This window comes from Petaurus breviceps, unplaced genomic scaffold, assembly GCF_028583685.1.
Source record: "Petaurus breviceps papuanus isolate PSGF00001 unplaced genomic scaffold, PetGlider_PUasm1.0 42, whole genome shotgun sequence".
NCBI lineage: Eukaryota > Metazoa > Chordata > Mammalia > Diprotodontia > Petauridae > Petaurus > Petaurus breviceps.
Window position 1 is genome coordinate 1,078,442 of NW_027186325.1, and position 17,867 is coordinate 1,096,308.

A 17,867-nucleotide genomic window follows, 5' to 3' on the forward strand; every position below is an offset into this window, starting at 1 on the left:
TTTTCCTATTTCACTGGTTATTCTGTGTCCATTAGATCCTCATCTTTCTTCTTAAATATGAATGCCCCTAAATTCCTCATCCTTATTTCTTCTCCTTTTGAGACTTCATTGATTATTTCTATGCACAGTACTCTCAAATCACTATTTTCAAACCCAACTCTTCTCAAAAACTCGATTCCCCAATTTTAAACTGATATATAGCTTCATCTGGTTGTTCCATTAGCATTTCAAACTTAACATGGCCATGACTCTTTGTCATTTCCCCAAAAATTACCTCTTTCCACTTGCATTACATAAATTACATTACATAAATTCTCAATTCTGTTCATGACAAGATTGTCTGTAACAAGCCCAGTAACTCTAGCTTGTTACCTCTGAGTTACCTTTGACTCATCCTTCATTTGCCTTTTCTTGTTATTTCTGATTGCAATATCTGTTTCCATTTTGGGTTCTCATTTATTTTCTTATGTTCTCTTGTAAAACCTTAAAATTTTTTCTTTCTGCCAGTGTTCTCTACTCCTTCTAGTCTAGTGTGTATTTGTCTTAAGGTACTCCTCTAATCATGCCATTCTTCAAGTCAAAAGTATCCATTAACTATCTATTGGCTATTGAATTAAGTATATTATTGATACTTACCTTCTAGAAATATTGGTTTATTCTCTTTTCTTTTTTGTTGTCCTTACCCCTCCCTTCCCCATATCTTTTCTATTTACACCCTTGTTTCCCTTCCTCCACTAAATGTCTCATGTGAACTCCATCACTTATCCATTTGTTAAATCTTTCCCTTTCTTCAACATTGAGGTGAGGTGCCAACTCTTTACTTGTCTCCTCAACTAAGCATCACACTATTTTTTTTCTATCTTAAATTTCTAGAAAATACTTTGCCTGAACCTTTCTTTTTGTTTATTTTATTCTGTTTTTCTTCTGGATATTTCTGTATGTTGTTTCTCCCTTTGGATTATAAATTTCCTCAAAGCAGGGTCTGAGTTGTATGTGTGTTTGTATCTGTGTATCCTGTTCTAGTGCCTTACACATATATACCTGTTTGTTAAAATGAAAATGAAATGGAATATGATCCCTGGTTTAAAAAAAAGAGAGTAAAAGTTGTTATCATTTTGTTTCCCTTTGATTTCTTTTTCCATTAAATTTCATTCCAAGTTAAGGTAGGATTGGAGGAAACATTGTGGTTGTTCTAAATTCCATTTAAAACATTTTCATTAACATTTATTAACCTTGAAGAAACCTGCTATGTTTCTAAGTAACTCATGAAAAAAAGTAACGTTTTGCCACTCCTCAGGAAATTTCCCTTTTGATAAAAATTAACTTTATGTATTCTTACAATATTTTAGGCAAGCTATTACTTTCCATTGCTATCCTCATCTAACTCAACCCTATGTACTACATGCAGACACAGACACAGACACACAACACACAATTTTACAGATAAGATGAAATTAATCAATAGCAACATGTTATCAAATATATGGATTTTTGGAAACCATTCCCCAAATGATGCTGGAGATATTCCTTTCATGTCTGGGACTCTTTTGATGCTATCCTATGGGAGTTGTGTGGGCAGAAGGAGCTTAGGAATTAGCCCTAAAATATAACAAATGAATTGACTTCAAACATCATCTTTCCCAATCTGTTCCTTCTTGATTTCCTTGCCAAGTTCATCATCAGAATTCCATCTAGGGCTGATGGTAAAGAGGAGAGGAAACTAGGATCGTGCTATAGTAGCAGACATAATAGTAACAGTTCCTAAGAAATAGGCCAAGTGTATAAGGGCTGGCAAGGTGTGATCTAATCACTCTATCTCACCTTCTCCAAATCTTACTCCAATACACAATCACTATCTTGCCTATGATGAAAGCTGCATATAGCTATAGGGATTTATGTTTCTAAAACCATCATTCTGCTTTGGGGACTACAATACTTCTACATGCCAGCTGCAGAAATAGGAAAAAAATGTTATGATAAGCATCATCTTATTTGTAGGAATGGAAATGACTGCCAAGGAGAGGATGAATGTAATGGCATCCCATTAATGGTCCCCAAGTCCCTAGGAACAGGCCCATAAGTAAAATAAAGGGAAATCACTGTTCTACAGGAAAATCCATGTTTACAGAAGCCACAGAGAGTTACACAGCCTGCCAGCAAGGCACCCTCAACCAAAGTGGTAGAAATTGCCTTTGCCTGCAAGGCAGCTAATACTACTAATAAAAAAAAATAAAATAAAATAAGCTACAATTGAGACACCAAGTGCTTCCTATTGTTCCTAGTTACCACTAGGAAACATGCAGGAAGTTATGGTGTTCATTAAGAAATGTGCCTTGCAAACATCTCTAGACATTAGCTCCAAGTGGGCTGCTTGCACGCCTCTCTGTTTTAATGTCATAAAAGAACAAATTTCCTAAGAAAACGCAAACAAGTCTAACAGCAGGTGGCTGAAGCATAGCCTTCAGAAAGCTGTTAAGAACCATTTTTGTTTGTGAAATAAAACATGGTTGCAAGCAATGTTATTTGCACTTTTTGTTTGTCCTTCATTCTGAAAGAGGACTATGACATCAGGAAGAAGACATCATGAATTGCAAGTGAATTGGATTTAAGTGAGGGAGGGCTATGCAAAGTTAGCAGCTTCACTCTCTCCTCCCAAGGCATCTGGGTCCAGTAGAAAGAGAAAGATCAGAATGACTGGAGATAGCCCCAGATGCAGTGAGGGACTTTGGCCTTTTTGAGCTAAGGTCTTTCCTGGGTCTCAGTTTGTCTGAGACAAAGCCCATTCAGTGATTAAGGCTAGGCAAAAATGAGGTAAAGAATAACCTCTTTTACCAATCAAAAAATATAAAATACCAGGAGGGGAAGACCCTTAGGGTTTCTGGCCACAACAGAAAGAATTGCTATTTACTTTCACTCTGAGCCATCAGAATCCAAACAATGATCAAGGGAAGTTTGGGCTGGGACCCATTGTTGGCCAATCAATGAGAGCCATAGTAATTTGAATTTAAGGCATGGTCCACCAAAAAAAAAAAAAAGAAATCTAGACTGTGAAACCAAAGATATCTTGATAGGTTTCAGTGATCTAAATTTATATTCCTTTGGGCAGAGCATGTGTAGGTAAGGGTATGATTCCCTATGTGGACAGAGAGAAAAGGGTCACAGGAGGGAAATGAGGGAAAGGAGGCAGAGGTTAGGAGGAAAAGAAGGAAGGAAGGAAGTTAGGGAGGAAAGAGCTGCATTGCCCAGCTGGAACTGGCCAGCTGGGTCCCCAGTGGGCCATCTACTACTACTCACAGGTTATTGTTTGTCCTTCATTCTTGAAGAGGACCATAATATCAGGAAGGAGTCATCATGACTTTCAAATGAATTAGATTTAGGTGAGGGAGGGCTGTGCAAAGTCACTAGCCTCACAATCTCCTTCTGAGCCATCTGAGTCTAGTGGCAAGATATAGATCAGGATGACTGGAGATGAACCTGAATGCAGTGGTACTTTTGAATCTGTGAAAGAAGTTACCTTATTTTTAATTCAAATTGTAGTCCTGACATGGACAGGCTTCAGACAATGTTTTTTACAAATACATTTGTTTAAATGATTCTCTTGTCAGTGGTTCTCATAGTGTCCTAGATTTTTATATTATCACTCATGGCATATGTTACTTAAATAAATGAAGGGAAGAGCCATTTCATTTAGCAAATAGTTCTCTGGAGTTGGAATCAAGAAGTACTGGGTACAGATACTGTTTAAGATATTTATTAATTATGTGAACTTGGGCAAGCTGTTTATCCACTCTGATGCGCAATTTATTCATCTGTAAAATGTCAGGGTTAGACATAGTAGTCTCTCAGGTAACTCATTTCTGAATTCATAATACTTCTATCATGTGTCAAGACAAGTGTTTGAAACACGGAAAGCCATGTTATGGGCAGCCTCTACCATGTAGATTGCAGCCAATAGCCTTCTCAACCTTACCATATCTTTCCAAAGAATCATCATCAATGATCCACTCTGCATTCAAGTTTTTTTTTCTTTTAATATTTCAGGAATACTCATAGAAACATGGCTAATATGGAGATGTTTTGCATGACTACACATGTATAAACCTATATCAAAAGGCTTGCCTTCTTAATGAAGGGGGGTGGGGAAGGAGGAAGGGAGAAATTTGGATTTCAAAACTTTAAAACAAATTTTAAAATCGTTTTTACATATAACTGGGAAAAAATAAAATACCACAGGTTTTTTTTAAAGCAATGTTTGTGGAGCATTTGAACTTTGTATATGATATTCCTGAGTCTACTACCTTCTATTTGAATGATACATGTTCCTTATGATGCTTTCTATGCCAATTTACACATATCATTGTTAATGATGCTTTAGTCATCTTCTTTTCACCCACTATAAATCTTTTCATTAACCTTTAGGTTGCTTCTAATTTCATGGATCAAAGGAAATGGAAACATTTTGCCTGGAGAAAAAGAAAATTTGTGGGAGATACAATTAGGTAGTTGAATTGGGTTCATTCTGCTTGTCCTTAGAACTTTAGAGCAATGGGCAGAAGTTACCAGGAGGAAGATTTAAGGTTGATCTAAGGTACCATTTCCTAGCAATTACATCCATTCCAAAATAGCATGGGTTTCCTCAACAAACAGTGGATTCCTTCTCACTGAATAACTTTAATCTAAGGCTGGATGCTCACCTTAATAGGTATAGTTCAGACTAGATCAAGCCCTTAAATAATTTCCAACTCTGACATCTTGTGATTCAGAGCTTTGATTCTTCTGATTACCATGGTGTCCTATTTATTTAGTAGGTATGTGGCACCACTGGAAAGGTAGTGGTATAAAAACTTGGTATATTGGAAAGATATTGGCATAAAAATATCTTATTGAAATGAATTTTTGTGCAGTGAGCACAAATTTGTATTACTGAAAACTATTTTGATATTGATAGTTGATAGGAAGGGTAAACAAGCATAGATTATACTAGCTGATTAGGTAAAACCAATGCAAGACCCAGTTCTCTCCTAGTTCTTAAACCCTCTTCAAAAATGAGTATTATCTTTCACTAGCCTCTTCTGTCAACATAGTACTTCTGAGGGAGGAATAGAAATGAACATATCCATGATACATTCTGCCTCATTAAAAGGAAGTTAATGTAGAAATTTGTCCAGCTAATTTCCTTATTGGTTTATGTCCATCCTAGGAATTCCTTTAGTTTCTCTAATTTGTATTGCCTTTCTTTTACTTTAAAATCTAAAGCTTTGCATTTCCTCCTGTCTCCCCCCTCCAAAAAAAATAGTTGTCAGGAGTTGGCAAACATAGTATGCCCATAATTTTAACATATTTTTTTTCTAGATTGAATATAGAAACTCTCCTCATTCTTGTAACTGAAGGGTTGGCAGCAGCAGTTGCTGATGGCACTTCTAGGTGTTGGGGTAGATCCAGGACAAAGTGAGGATTACTTGCTTATTATTCTAACTAAGCAAGTGAAGTTGTATGTCAGATTTATTCAATTGGCCTTAGATTAAATGACCCCCCAATTTTTTTTGAAAGATTCAAAGGCAGAATGATTGTGAGGAGATATTTGTCTCTTTCCTATTATGTTACATTAATATAATATTGGTAAAGCTGTGAATTGATCCAGTTGTTCCTGAAAATAATTTGAAGATTTTCTTTTAAAGTCTCTAACCTATTTATACCCTCCGATTCACTAGTGGGTATACTCTCCAATGTGTTAAATTAAAAAAAAAAAAAGGTCCCATTTTGCCAAAGTATCCATAGCAAGATTTCTCCTCCCCCCACACACACATACCATGAGAGTACCATAAGAGTAAACTAAACCAAAACTAGAAAGTAAGTAGATGCCTATTGATTAGAAAGTGACTGAAAAAATTGTGCTGCATCAAAGAAATTGTAGACAGCAAGGTGATGCAGTAAATGGAGTGTGGACTTGGAATGAGGAAAACTTGGCTTTGAATCCTATCTCAGAGTATGGCTTAAGGCAAATCACTGGGTAGTAAAGATTGGGGTTTTTTTTATTATTATTTTGTACTTTTTTTTTTTGGAGGGGGAAGGTAGGGCAATTGGGGTTAAGTGACTTGCCCAAGGTCACATGGCTAGTTTTTTTTTGTTGTCGTTAAATGTCTGAGGTCAGATTTGAACTCAGGTCCTCCTGACTTCAGGGCCAGTTCTCTCTTCACTGTGACACCTAGCTGCCCTGAGATTTATTTTTTAAATGAAGATTTATTGATATCTTCTGTTTGTACCTTACAAACATTTACATATGCAATTGTTTGTAATATCCCACTCCATGGAAAGCTCTTGTAATAAAGTAAAACAAATAAGTACAACTAATAATACAACGAACTCATCTGAAAATGTATTCAATTTCACATCTGCAGCATCCCCCTCTCCTTGCTATTAAAAAAAATAATAATAGAAATATTTCTTTTTCACCCACGGGGGGGAAGAAAAAAAGAAATTCCTTTTAATAAATATACATGTCAAGCAAAACAAATTTTCACATTGCTTGTAAACAAAAATACAAATATTTCATTTTGCACCTAAAATCTATCTATTTTCTCTGTCAGGAATTAGATAGTATGTTTCATGTTTAGTTGTCTGAGATTAGCAAATGGTCATTGTATTACTCGTTCTCACAGCTTTTTTTTTCTTGTAGGGTAGTTTTTGTATAATTTTTTCTCCTGGTTCTGTTCATTTTATTCCCCATCAGTTTGTGAAAGTCTTTGAAATGTTTTGATTTTATAATATTGATATTATAGTAAGAATTCTTCAGTTTCTGTTCACCCCACTCTGCTATATTTCATATGTCTTTCCAATTTTTTTAAATAATCTATTTCCTCATTTCTTATAGGTTAGTACTATGCCATCATATACATATACCTCATTATTCAGTCATTCCTCAACCGATGGGAATCATTTTTGGTTTCAACATTTTGCTAATATAAAAAGAACTGCTTCAAATACTTTCCACATATAGAATCTTTTCTTACTTATTTGATCACTTTTTGGGTAGGGACCTAGCAGTGATAGTAGGTCAAAGGTCATGTATGATTTAGTAATGTTTTGTGTCAAATGCAAAATTGCTTTCCATAATAGTTGTACTCATCCATGAATCTCTTAGCTTGATCAGATGAGATATATACTTAAAGCACTTTGCAAACCTTGAAGCATTATATAAATGCTAGCTATTTTTAATGTTCACTTTTACTAATTAAGGCTTGTCAAATGGGAGAAATTCAGGGAAACATGGGGAGAAGTGTATGAACTGATGCAGAAGGACATGGTGACAAGTTCCTAGAGAGTAGGGATTGTCTTACTCTGTGCTTCCAGACTCAGTTCCTGACACATAATAGACATTTAGTAACTAATTAGTGGTTAGTTAGTTGGTTAATTGATTGACTGATTCATAAATATTTAGTAAGTGCTTCCTGGGGCCACTAGGTGGTGCAGTAGATAGAATGCCAGGCCTATAGTCAGGAAGACACATATTCCTGAGTTCAAATTTGACCTCAGGTACCTACTAGCTGTACCCTAGGCAAGTCACTTAACCCTCTTTGCCTCAGTTTCCTCATCTGTAAAATGAGCTGGAGAAGGAAATGGCAAAAGTGCTCCTGTATCTTTACCAAGAAAACCCCCAAACCCCAAAGAAGAGTCAGACATAACTGAAAAGACTGAACAATAACAAGTGTCCCCTATGTGCCAGACCCTTTGCACAGGGGTAAGCATATGATGACAAAAAAAAAAATAAATAAAAAACAAATCCTACTCTCAAGAAACCTACCTCCTACTTACATTCTGCCTCAAGAACTGGGGCAAATTACAATTGTGTGTGTGTGTGTGTGTGTGTGTGTGTAAGAGGCAGTATAATGCAGGAGATAAATGCCAGAATGAAGTCCAAAGAACTGGATTCAAATTCTGCTTCAGATATCTATTTGTTATGTGGCTTAGCCTAAGTCATTTAACTTCTCTCAGCCTCTATTTTCTCTTCTGTGCAAAGGGAGGGTTTTGACTTTTAAGGTCCCTTCTATTTTTAATTCTTTTACCTTATGATGCTTTGATAATGTTGCACATGAGAGGTGGGGCAGGTGGAGATAATGGAATCATGAAAACACACACTTACAAATGAATAAATCAATGAATGGCTACATAGCACAGGCTCTGAGGCTCTCTCAACTCTTACTCCCAGTGGCAGGTGAGGTCCCCAGAGGGCAGCTGGAATACTTCTCCCTTCAGGTTACTTGAGGTGTCAGTCCCTTTCAAATACTATTGCTCAAAAATCTTCTCTGGCCAACTCCCCCAACCCCAATGATTGTCCAATGATGTCAATTAGTCAGCCTGAGTTAATTAGCTTTTAGAAATGAATATTTACTAAAGTGGTATAGCAAAAACAATTAGAACAACCCCCCCCCAAAAAAAATTCTAAACAAAATAAATCGAAGGATATGGTTCTCCCACAGGTATATACAGAGAGTGTTCAGGGGAAAGGTGGACGCAAGCTTAGAGAGTTTCTATAGGAAATATGTATCTTGCAGTTCCTCTAAGTCCTTTTGTTGGAAGTCTATTTGTACTCACTTTTGGGGATATTCATGAAGTTCTCTTTGGTACGCTTGGTTCCTAGTAGACGGCTGAAGGTTTTTTTTTTTTTCAGCATCCCTAATTTATCCATGGATGATTATATATAGGTTTCCATAAGCCAATGTTCCCTGCAGATAATTTGAGATGGTTGTAATATAATGCCAAGCAAAGGCAACTTCCCAGGTTCAAAATACCAGCATAGGTGCTCTCTATTTTATTCAGTGACAAACCAAGAACAGAGAAGATCAAAACATGACATCTTCAAAATACAGCATTTACTAAGTGTGATTAAATAATCTCCAAGTACTACCCCACCCCAGGACCTTCCAATCATTCAATCAATTACAAAGTCCCTGTTCTAAATACTTCTCCACCCCTAGGCTATACCTTCATTTGGTCCACCACAAAACCCCTCTTCTCAAATGGAGATTAGTTTCCAAACATAAGTAAAGTACCTTCATTTGTCAATCACAGAGCACAATAAGGTCAAAAGTTCCCCACCCCTGGATCATAATTGAATCTACCCCAGAGTTACATCAAGTTTAAACACAGCACTTAATACCCAAATGGAGCTCTTTTCTTCATCTTGACATGAGGCAAGTTCTCAGCAATCTTAGTTCCTGGGGAGACAAGGCTTAGCAAGGCCATAAGATACATTGCCAGTCCCTTCATGAATTCATCCTCTGTCTGTAGAACAGTCCTAGAACCCCTGAACACATTAGCAAAGCCCTCTCCCAGGATTTCTGTAAACATACAACAAGAAAATCCTTCTTCAGGGCTTCTGAACCAACAGAAAGGCTCCCAGACCCCTGCAACAACAGCACTGTCCTTCACCAGTGGACAGTATTCATTCTGTCTGCAGGACAGTCTCCAGACCCCTGCAACAACAGCACTGTCCCTCACCAGTGGACAGTATTCACTCTCTGTCTGCAGGACAGTCTCAGGGCTTCTTAGCGAACAGCCAGGTTCCAGGACTAATTCAACAAAAGGACTGTCTTTCACCAGTGGACAAATCTGGCAAAACAACATCAAAACAGACAGACAAAGTACCAGAAAAACAGCCATGTCTCCTCAGTCCTTGGCAGCTCAGGGGGCAGGTCTCAAAAGTCCAGGGCAATTCAAAGCGGCCACCAGCAATTCTCTTAGTCTCTCTCTCTCCACGAGGTGCTGCTTCCAAAAAGATCTTCCGCCTCTCTCTTATCTCTCCAAATCTACGTCACCAGCTCCTCCCAGTTCAGGACTTTCTTTTCACGTCAAAAAGTCCATCCCACAGGTGGGATTAACAAGCTCTGGGTTTTAACACAATCAATTTGAAAACCAAGCCAATACAGGGGAATCTTTAATTGCCATTACTATCACAATGGTCCATGGGAAGTCCAAATCTGCCAACATTGTAAAGTTCACATTATTGTCTAGGAGAAATTCCCTCTCAGAGGCTTGGCTGTTGGTACCACTGAGCTACCTTAACATTTGAAGGCTAGAATCTCAGCTCACTTGTTAGCTTATGCAAGTCCCACTGGCATGACTTCCCCAGCTAATCCCAACCACCTTCCTGTGTAGATTCACTTTATTTCATCAGATGACTTGACACACTCATCTACTTCCCAACATGATTAACTAGGTTGTTTGAGCATCATTAAATGACTTTTATTTATTGATTTAATTGTTCTCACCTAAAGTAGTTTATTACTTTAAGTAGAGTGAGTTGATTGGTTGGTTGGCAGTTTCAATTGGGCTCCATCATTACAAATGAATGAATAATGTGTGTGTATGTATTTCCAAAATCTCATTTAATACATGCCAAGAACTGCACTAAGTGCTGGGGGTACAGTGCTGGGGCTCTCTTTCCCCACTGGGCTTACATTCTTATTGAGCTACACAGAGCATAAAGGGAAGTGGTAGCAAAGGGAGAGTGTTTGATCTGAGAAATTACAAGGATGATGAATGGAGTAAAAGGTATAAATTATGGAAAGGGATTATAGAAGTAGGGTGGTAAAGTAGCTAGATGGATAGGGTGAAGGAAGTAGCACTTAAAAATCCACTCAGATGAATGAATTCTGATGCTACAAGTGCTCAGAGTTGCAAACTCCAGAAACATGCCAGCCAAAGGCAGCTATTTAGTCTAACCTGAAAATCAAACACTACCAGTTTCTAAAGAAGAAAACCAAGTTACTGTAAACAAATGACAAGAACAGAGAGCATGACCCAGGACTCAAATTGAGTGGGAGCCTGAAAGGAACCTCTTTAGTGAAGCAATAACAACTAGGTTCCAAAGGGGTTTAACCTGGTGGATTAAAACCATTAATTGTAGGAATTTGAATACCATTTATATGAGTCTTCAAAGTTTTTTGATTTATTTTTTGTTTTTGTTTTTGTATCACCTATATTTTCAACATATTTCTCCTCTTTCTTGGGAGTCATTGCTTATCCCAAAGAATCCAAAAGAGAGGGAGAAAACTGTTCAGGAACAGTAACCAATACATTAATCAAGGCTAATATTATTTTTCCTATTTTATCCCCATAGTATGCTGCTTTTAATAGGAATGTCAAGACCTACCTTCTCGTATCTCTTTTTGACTATGTTTAGTCATAATTTCAAAGTCCTCATTTTCAATGATATTATTATTCTTTTTTTCCCATTTATATCAAGTTGTTTTGTCACTGACATTCTAAGGGTCTATGCTACTGGTTGGATTTTTGATTTTAGACTTTTCCAGAACAGCTGATACAATACACAGCTCCACCAACAGTGCATTAGTATGCCCTTTCCCCTCCACACCTGCTGATGATTCTCATCTTTTTATCTTTGCCAGTTTTGCTGGGTGTAATGTGAAATCCCAGAGTTGTATTTCTCTTATTATTGCTTTTACTTCTTACTTATTATGACTAGTGATTTGGAGACATATTTGATATGGCTATTAATGGTTTACAATTGTTTTGAGAAGTGTTTATTTGTTGTCAGGTAGGTGGAACAGTGAAAAGAATGGTAAGCCTGAAATCCGGATGGCTTGAGTTAAAATTTGGATTAAACACTTTCCAACTGTGTGACCCTGGGCAAGTCATTCAAACTCTGTCTGCCTCTTGGTTTTAAAATGTGTATAACAATAGCACCTACTTCAAAGGATTGTTGTGAAGACCAAATGAAATAATATAGTAAAGTGCTTAGCATGTAGCAGATGCTATATAAGTGTTTACTTCTTCCTTCTTTTCTTCACCCCCCTCAAGACCCTTGTATCTTGTGAGTGATTATCCACAATTCTTTGATTTTTTTTTAATGAGAAGGAAATTTGATCTTTATCAGTTCCCCCTATCCTTTTCAATTCCTTCCTTTGGGGCAAAATTCTTTCCAACTGACTGATTTTATGGTAAATTCAGCATCTGCACTAGGAAGATGGCGAGGGAGTAGAAACACTACATAAAAGACTACATGTCTGAATGAGATCTATCTCTCATGTATCTCTCTCTCTCTCTCTCTCTCTCTCTCTCTCTCTCTCTATCTATCTATCTATCTATCTGCTTTTTGGAGGGCAATTGGGGTTAAGTGACTTGCCCAAGGTCACATGGTTAGTTTTTGTGTTAAGTGTCTGAGGCTGGATTTGAACTCAAGTCCTCCTGACTCCAGGGCCGGTGCTTTATTCACTGAGCCACCTAGCCACCCTGAATCAGATTTATTTAAGGATATTCTGTAGAGCTGACAGAGTTTTCAGACTGTACTGCAGAAATTTGGTAGCAAATCCCTAAGTTTGCACTTGGATGTGGGCAGAGTTGTGTGAAGGAGAACTCCTAAGATAGCTTACAAGCTTTCCCCCTCTTACAGGAAATAATGCATCTTTGCCAAGTGTGAGGAATATTCTTTTACTTTTGGAGGGTCTCAGGGTAGGGACTGATAGGAAATCAAACTGTTACCTGTTGCTTTTACTTCCAGATGTAAGCTCTGGGAACATTAAGCATTGTAAGGTTGATGGGGCAAAAGAAGTTGAGAGATCATCTGACTCATCCTAGTGCTGATTGAATGAGCTTTCTAGAGCTACAGACCTACTCTTTATGTCAATGGCTAGACCCCTGAATAACTCTTCTGTTGTTGATCATGAACTCATAAGACAAATCAGGGTGCCAAAGGTTATTCACACTCTAAATTTCTGATTTAACCTTTAATTCTCCTTAACTAATCTTGAGACTCCAAAGTCTAAGTATAGAAAACATCCCCTCATGGCCTTTTTTTCACGACTTTTCATATATTGGGGTGACTTGCATCTATGAGATGGATCAGCAGATAATAGCAGGGCTAGAATAGGTCAGGTTAAGAAGTTATGGTAAGCTTTGCTCATTAGATTTGGAGCTAGAAGGAGACTTAGAGACCATCTAGTCCAATTCATTATGTGAAGTGATTTGTCTATGGTACACACAGGTAGAAGAGGAGATGATTGGAAGTCCCATCCTTTGGCTCCAAATCAGCATTCTAATTTTCTAATATTCTCTGTCCAGGATCACAATACATTGGTTGTGGCTTTGAGTTTTAGATAAATTTCATCTTAAGATTAACTTATAAGAAGACATAATCTTTAAGATATAAAGACATTTCTATCCCTCTGGGGAAGGGGTCTTCAATAAATATAGCTAAGTATGTTTTTAACATCTTCCAGATGAGCAGCAGCCTTTAGGAATATATATATATATATATATATACATATATATATATATATGTATATATATATATTCTACAACCTCTCCAAATGTATTCAAAATGGACTTGGTAACAAGGCATGTGTCCTGTGTTTTAACAATTAAAACTTCATTCTGGTTTCCAAAAAGTTCAAGTTGCCCTATAACAGTACTTTTGCCTCTTGTGGTCCCAGAGGTAAATGTGATTAGACATTTAGTAGAACTCAGCCAGAACTTTGTCATTGAAACTTACTGAGAATGGCACTGTTGGCTAGGACACTGGGTTTATCTAATTTGCTTGGAAAAAATCTCTCTGTGATCTATCAATATCTATTCTAATGGAAATTTAGAAAGGGGAAAAAAAGAACCTTGTGTCATCAAAGGAAAGAGCTACTCTAAGGCTAGGAACATATTACCATAATACATCAATTCATTGACAAGCTGTAATTAATCAGTGTGAAAATTTTCTCTACCAATGCAACATGAGAAAAAGTATAGGATAGGATCATAGTATACTATACTCAGAGTAATGAAAGCAGGTTCAAATCCTACCACGGAGATTTACTAGTTGCCTGGCTATGTGCAAATCATTTAACCTCTCTGAAACTCAGTTGGTTTTTTTCTAATCTCTAAAAGTGGAATCTTAATAATTAAATTACTTAAATATGTATGGAATGTGGGCCACTTTAGAAGGTGCATTTCCTTAGGGCCAGATGGAGTACACTCCTAGAGCTGCTGACCCTTATATATATATATATACACACACACCCAGTATACCTATACTGCAGTACTTCAAATAAATAGTACAGCTATTTAAGAAATGATGTATGAATGATTTCAGAGCAAGAATAATTATGGTGTGCTGTTTTTTTGCAAAAAATTGAATTAGATATATCTCTATATTCCTCAAGTTGTGTTTTGTTTTTGTCTTAGGGGCCATGATCCCATTACTGTTGGTATTCTATTTAATAATACAGATAACAACACCTCCATGTTTCCTTATTCTATGGATCACTCATTGATATCCTACTATAAATCTACCCCCAGAGGTTCTATCCAAGATGCTGGGAGTCTTCCACAAGCTTCCATGATATTGTGAGAATTGATCATCTCTTATTCTTTCTCTTAATTCTTTCCAGGTGACCCTCTCATCTTGTTTTCTAGATGAACTTACTTTGTTGACATCTTTTATGCTTATAACCTTCATACTTCTTCACTGGTAATATTTTGCAGACTTTTGGTACATTTTAGAATAATATTTACAATATCTCATGTATAAAAATTATCCAAGAAGCAGTTTGATGCAATGCAATTGAAAGAACACTGGTCATAGAATCCCAAGTCCTGACACTAATAGTAGCCAAGGGACCTCACTTAAGTCATTTAAATTCTCTGAGCTCATCTGAAAAATCAACTACGTAGCTCACTGGGTTGTTGTAGGAATTAAAAGGTTTAAAAAAGATTTTTAAAAACTTTGTTGTCAAACTTAAGTACTATGTGAATGTGTTGTCATTGATGGAAATAATGTTCTCCTTGTATATATATATATATATATTTTTCCAAGTATTTTAACATTGTATACTATATACATATATATAATTATACAATATATAATCATATATAATATATGTGTAAATTATAATAATGTACACATATATTATATATACATTTATTTGCATTTATTTTTATATATTTGTATCATTTGAATAGGAGGGAAGTGAGAAAATCTTAATATGCCCTCTATAAATGAGACAGCTGAAGTACAAAGAGGGCAAGTGATTTGCCCAGGTTAATGGAGAAAATTAATCCTTACTATGCCATTAGAACTAAGGTCTGCTAATTCCAAGTTTATCATTTTTTTAATTCCCAGCTACTCACAAGAAGAAAATATATTTATATTTTTGTAATAAATAAATTTAATTTTTGTCTGTTAAGATCCTACTTAGTACGAACTATTTTGTTAAGGTCTATGGATACAAAAATATTCAGGATGTCCCAAAAGTTTTAGTATTATTTTAAGCTTGCTTTAAAAAACTGAGTATTTTTGGACATACTGTATTAAACACATACCCTCTTTTTTTTCTTCTTTATCCTTTTCTCTTTTATCATTTAATTTTTGTCTCAATTACATGCAAACAAAAATTTTGACATTCTTTTTTTTTAATGTTAAGCTCTGAATTCCTTTTCTCTCTCCCTGTTATTCTCCCTCCCTGAGATGGTAAGCAATTAGATTTGGATTTATACATGTGCAATCATGGAAAATATTTCCATTTTATCCATGTTGCAAAAAATGCAAACAAAAAAGCCACCCTAAGAATAATAATGTTAAAAAAATGTATGCTTCAGTCTCCATTCAGACTCCATCAGTTCTTTTTCTGGATGTGGATAGCATTTTTCATCGTAAGTCCTTAAGAATTGTTTTGGATCACTGTATAGCTGAGAATAGCTAAGTCATTTATGGTTGAACATGGTACAATATTGGGGTTTATGAGGTACAATATTCTCCTGGTTCTACTTATTTCACTTTGAATAAGTTTGAAAATATATTGCTTGTCATTTCTTATAACACAACAGTATTTCATCACAATTATATACCACAGCTTATTTAACCATTCCACAATTAATGGGCAACTCCTCATTTTCCAATTCTTTGCTACCATAAAAAGAGCTGCTATAAATATGTTTGTACATATAGATCCTCTTTTTTCTTTTATGTCTTTGGGATACAAACCTATTAATGGTATTGATGGATCATGGGGTATGTATAATTTTATAATTCATTGGGCATAGTTCCAAATTGCTCTCCAGAATAATTGGATTATTTCACAACTCCACCACCAATGCACTAGTGTACCAATTTTTCTACATCTTCTCCTACATTTGTCATTTTCCTTTTTTATCATGTTAGCCAGTCCGGTAGCTATAAGGTGGTACCTTTGAGTTGTTTTAATTTGCATTTCTCTAATGAATAGTGATTTAGATAATTTATATATCTATATCTATGTCACTATATGCTTTTAGGGCACAGTGGATAGAGTAGATACCTAGAGTTAGGAAGACTCATCTTTGTAAATTCAAACATGGCCTCAGACATACTAACTGTGTGATCCTGGTCAGGTCACCCAGCCATATTTTCCTCAGTTTCTTCATCTGTAAAATGAGCTGGAGAAGGAAATGGTAAGCCATTCCAGTATTTTTTACTAAGAAAACCTCATATGGGGTGATACGGAGTCAGACACAAATGAACGACTGACTAACAACATAGATAATGTTGATTTCTTCCTCTGAAATTTGCCTGTTCATATCCTTTGATCATTTATCAATTGCAGAATGACTTTGCATTCTTTTAAATTTGACTTAGTTCTCTAAGTACTTGAGATATGAGACCTTTATCAGAGAAACTTGTATTCTCCCCCCACCCCCCACTTTCCTGATTCTTTTCTAATCTTGGCCTCACTGGTTTTGCTTATGGGAAAAAATTAATTTGATGCAATCAGAAGTATCCATTTTACATCATGTAATGTACTCTATTACTTGTATGGTCATAAATTCTTCCCTTGTCCATAGATCTGACAGGTAAAATAGTCTTTGCTCCCCTAATTTGCTTAAGATATCACCCTTTATGTCTAAATTAACCAACTGTGATTTTATCTCAGTATATAGTGTAGGATGGTAGACTATATCTACTTTCTACCAAACAGCTTTGCAGTTTTTGTAGGGATTTTTATAAAATAGTGAATTCTTTTCTCAAAATATTAGATCTTTGAGTCTGTCAAACACTACATTTCTATGATCATTTACTTTTGTGTATTGTGCACCTAATCCATTCCAATGATATACCAGTCTATTTCTTAGTCTTTAGTAAATTATTTTGATGATGACTACTTTGCTAGAAAAAAAAAATTTGGCCAGATAAGAGATGGGACCTTAGTCATTTATTTAGATGAGCATTTTGAACTTGATCTGTGTGTTTGTGTGTATACACACACATACAACACACATATATATGTGTATATATGTCTATATACATACATATTGTCCTCATTATTTTAAGGGAGGGGAGATTTAGGGAAAAAAAGCCTGAGAAGGTGGTAAGAGGAGAACAATTAGCCCCACCCCACAGCCAAGTGGGAGTTTCCTTTCTAAGTAGAATTTATAATCCTTTTAAAAATTGGAGGGAGAGAAGAGAGAGAGAGACAAGCAGACAGACTTCCTCCTCTCCTTTCTGACTGTGGCCAAATTTGGAAAGACAGATGAGAAGACAGATAAGGGAAATATTAGAAACCAGTGGAATAAAGTGAAGTTTGAGACATAGTTGAAAGTTTAATTAAGGAAAAAAAATGTAACTTGATTTGAAAATCAATACAGGCTATTAAATAAAGTTATGAGATATTTGATAAGCAAGGTGTTGCTAAGTAAGATAATTACAATCTATTATATACAGCCACTTTTAAATCTTTTGCAGTGGATTAGCTGGAAACAGTGAATACCATAATATGTAATACATGGAATAACTAACCCTTGTGTAAAACATAATACTAAATAATTGAAATTGTAAATTAAGATTGTGTATGATATCATTTAGAAGACAGATCCAAGTACAATTGAAT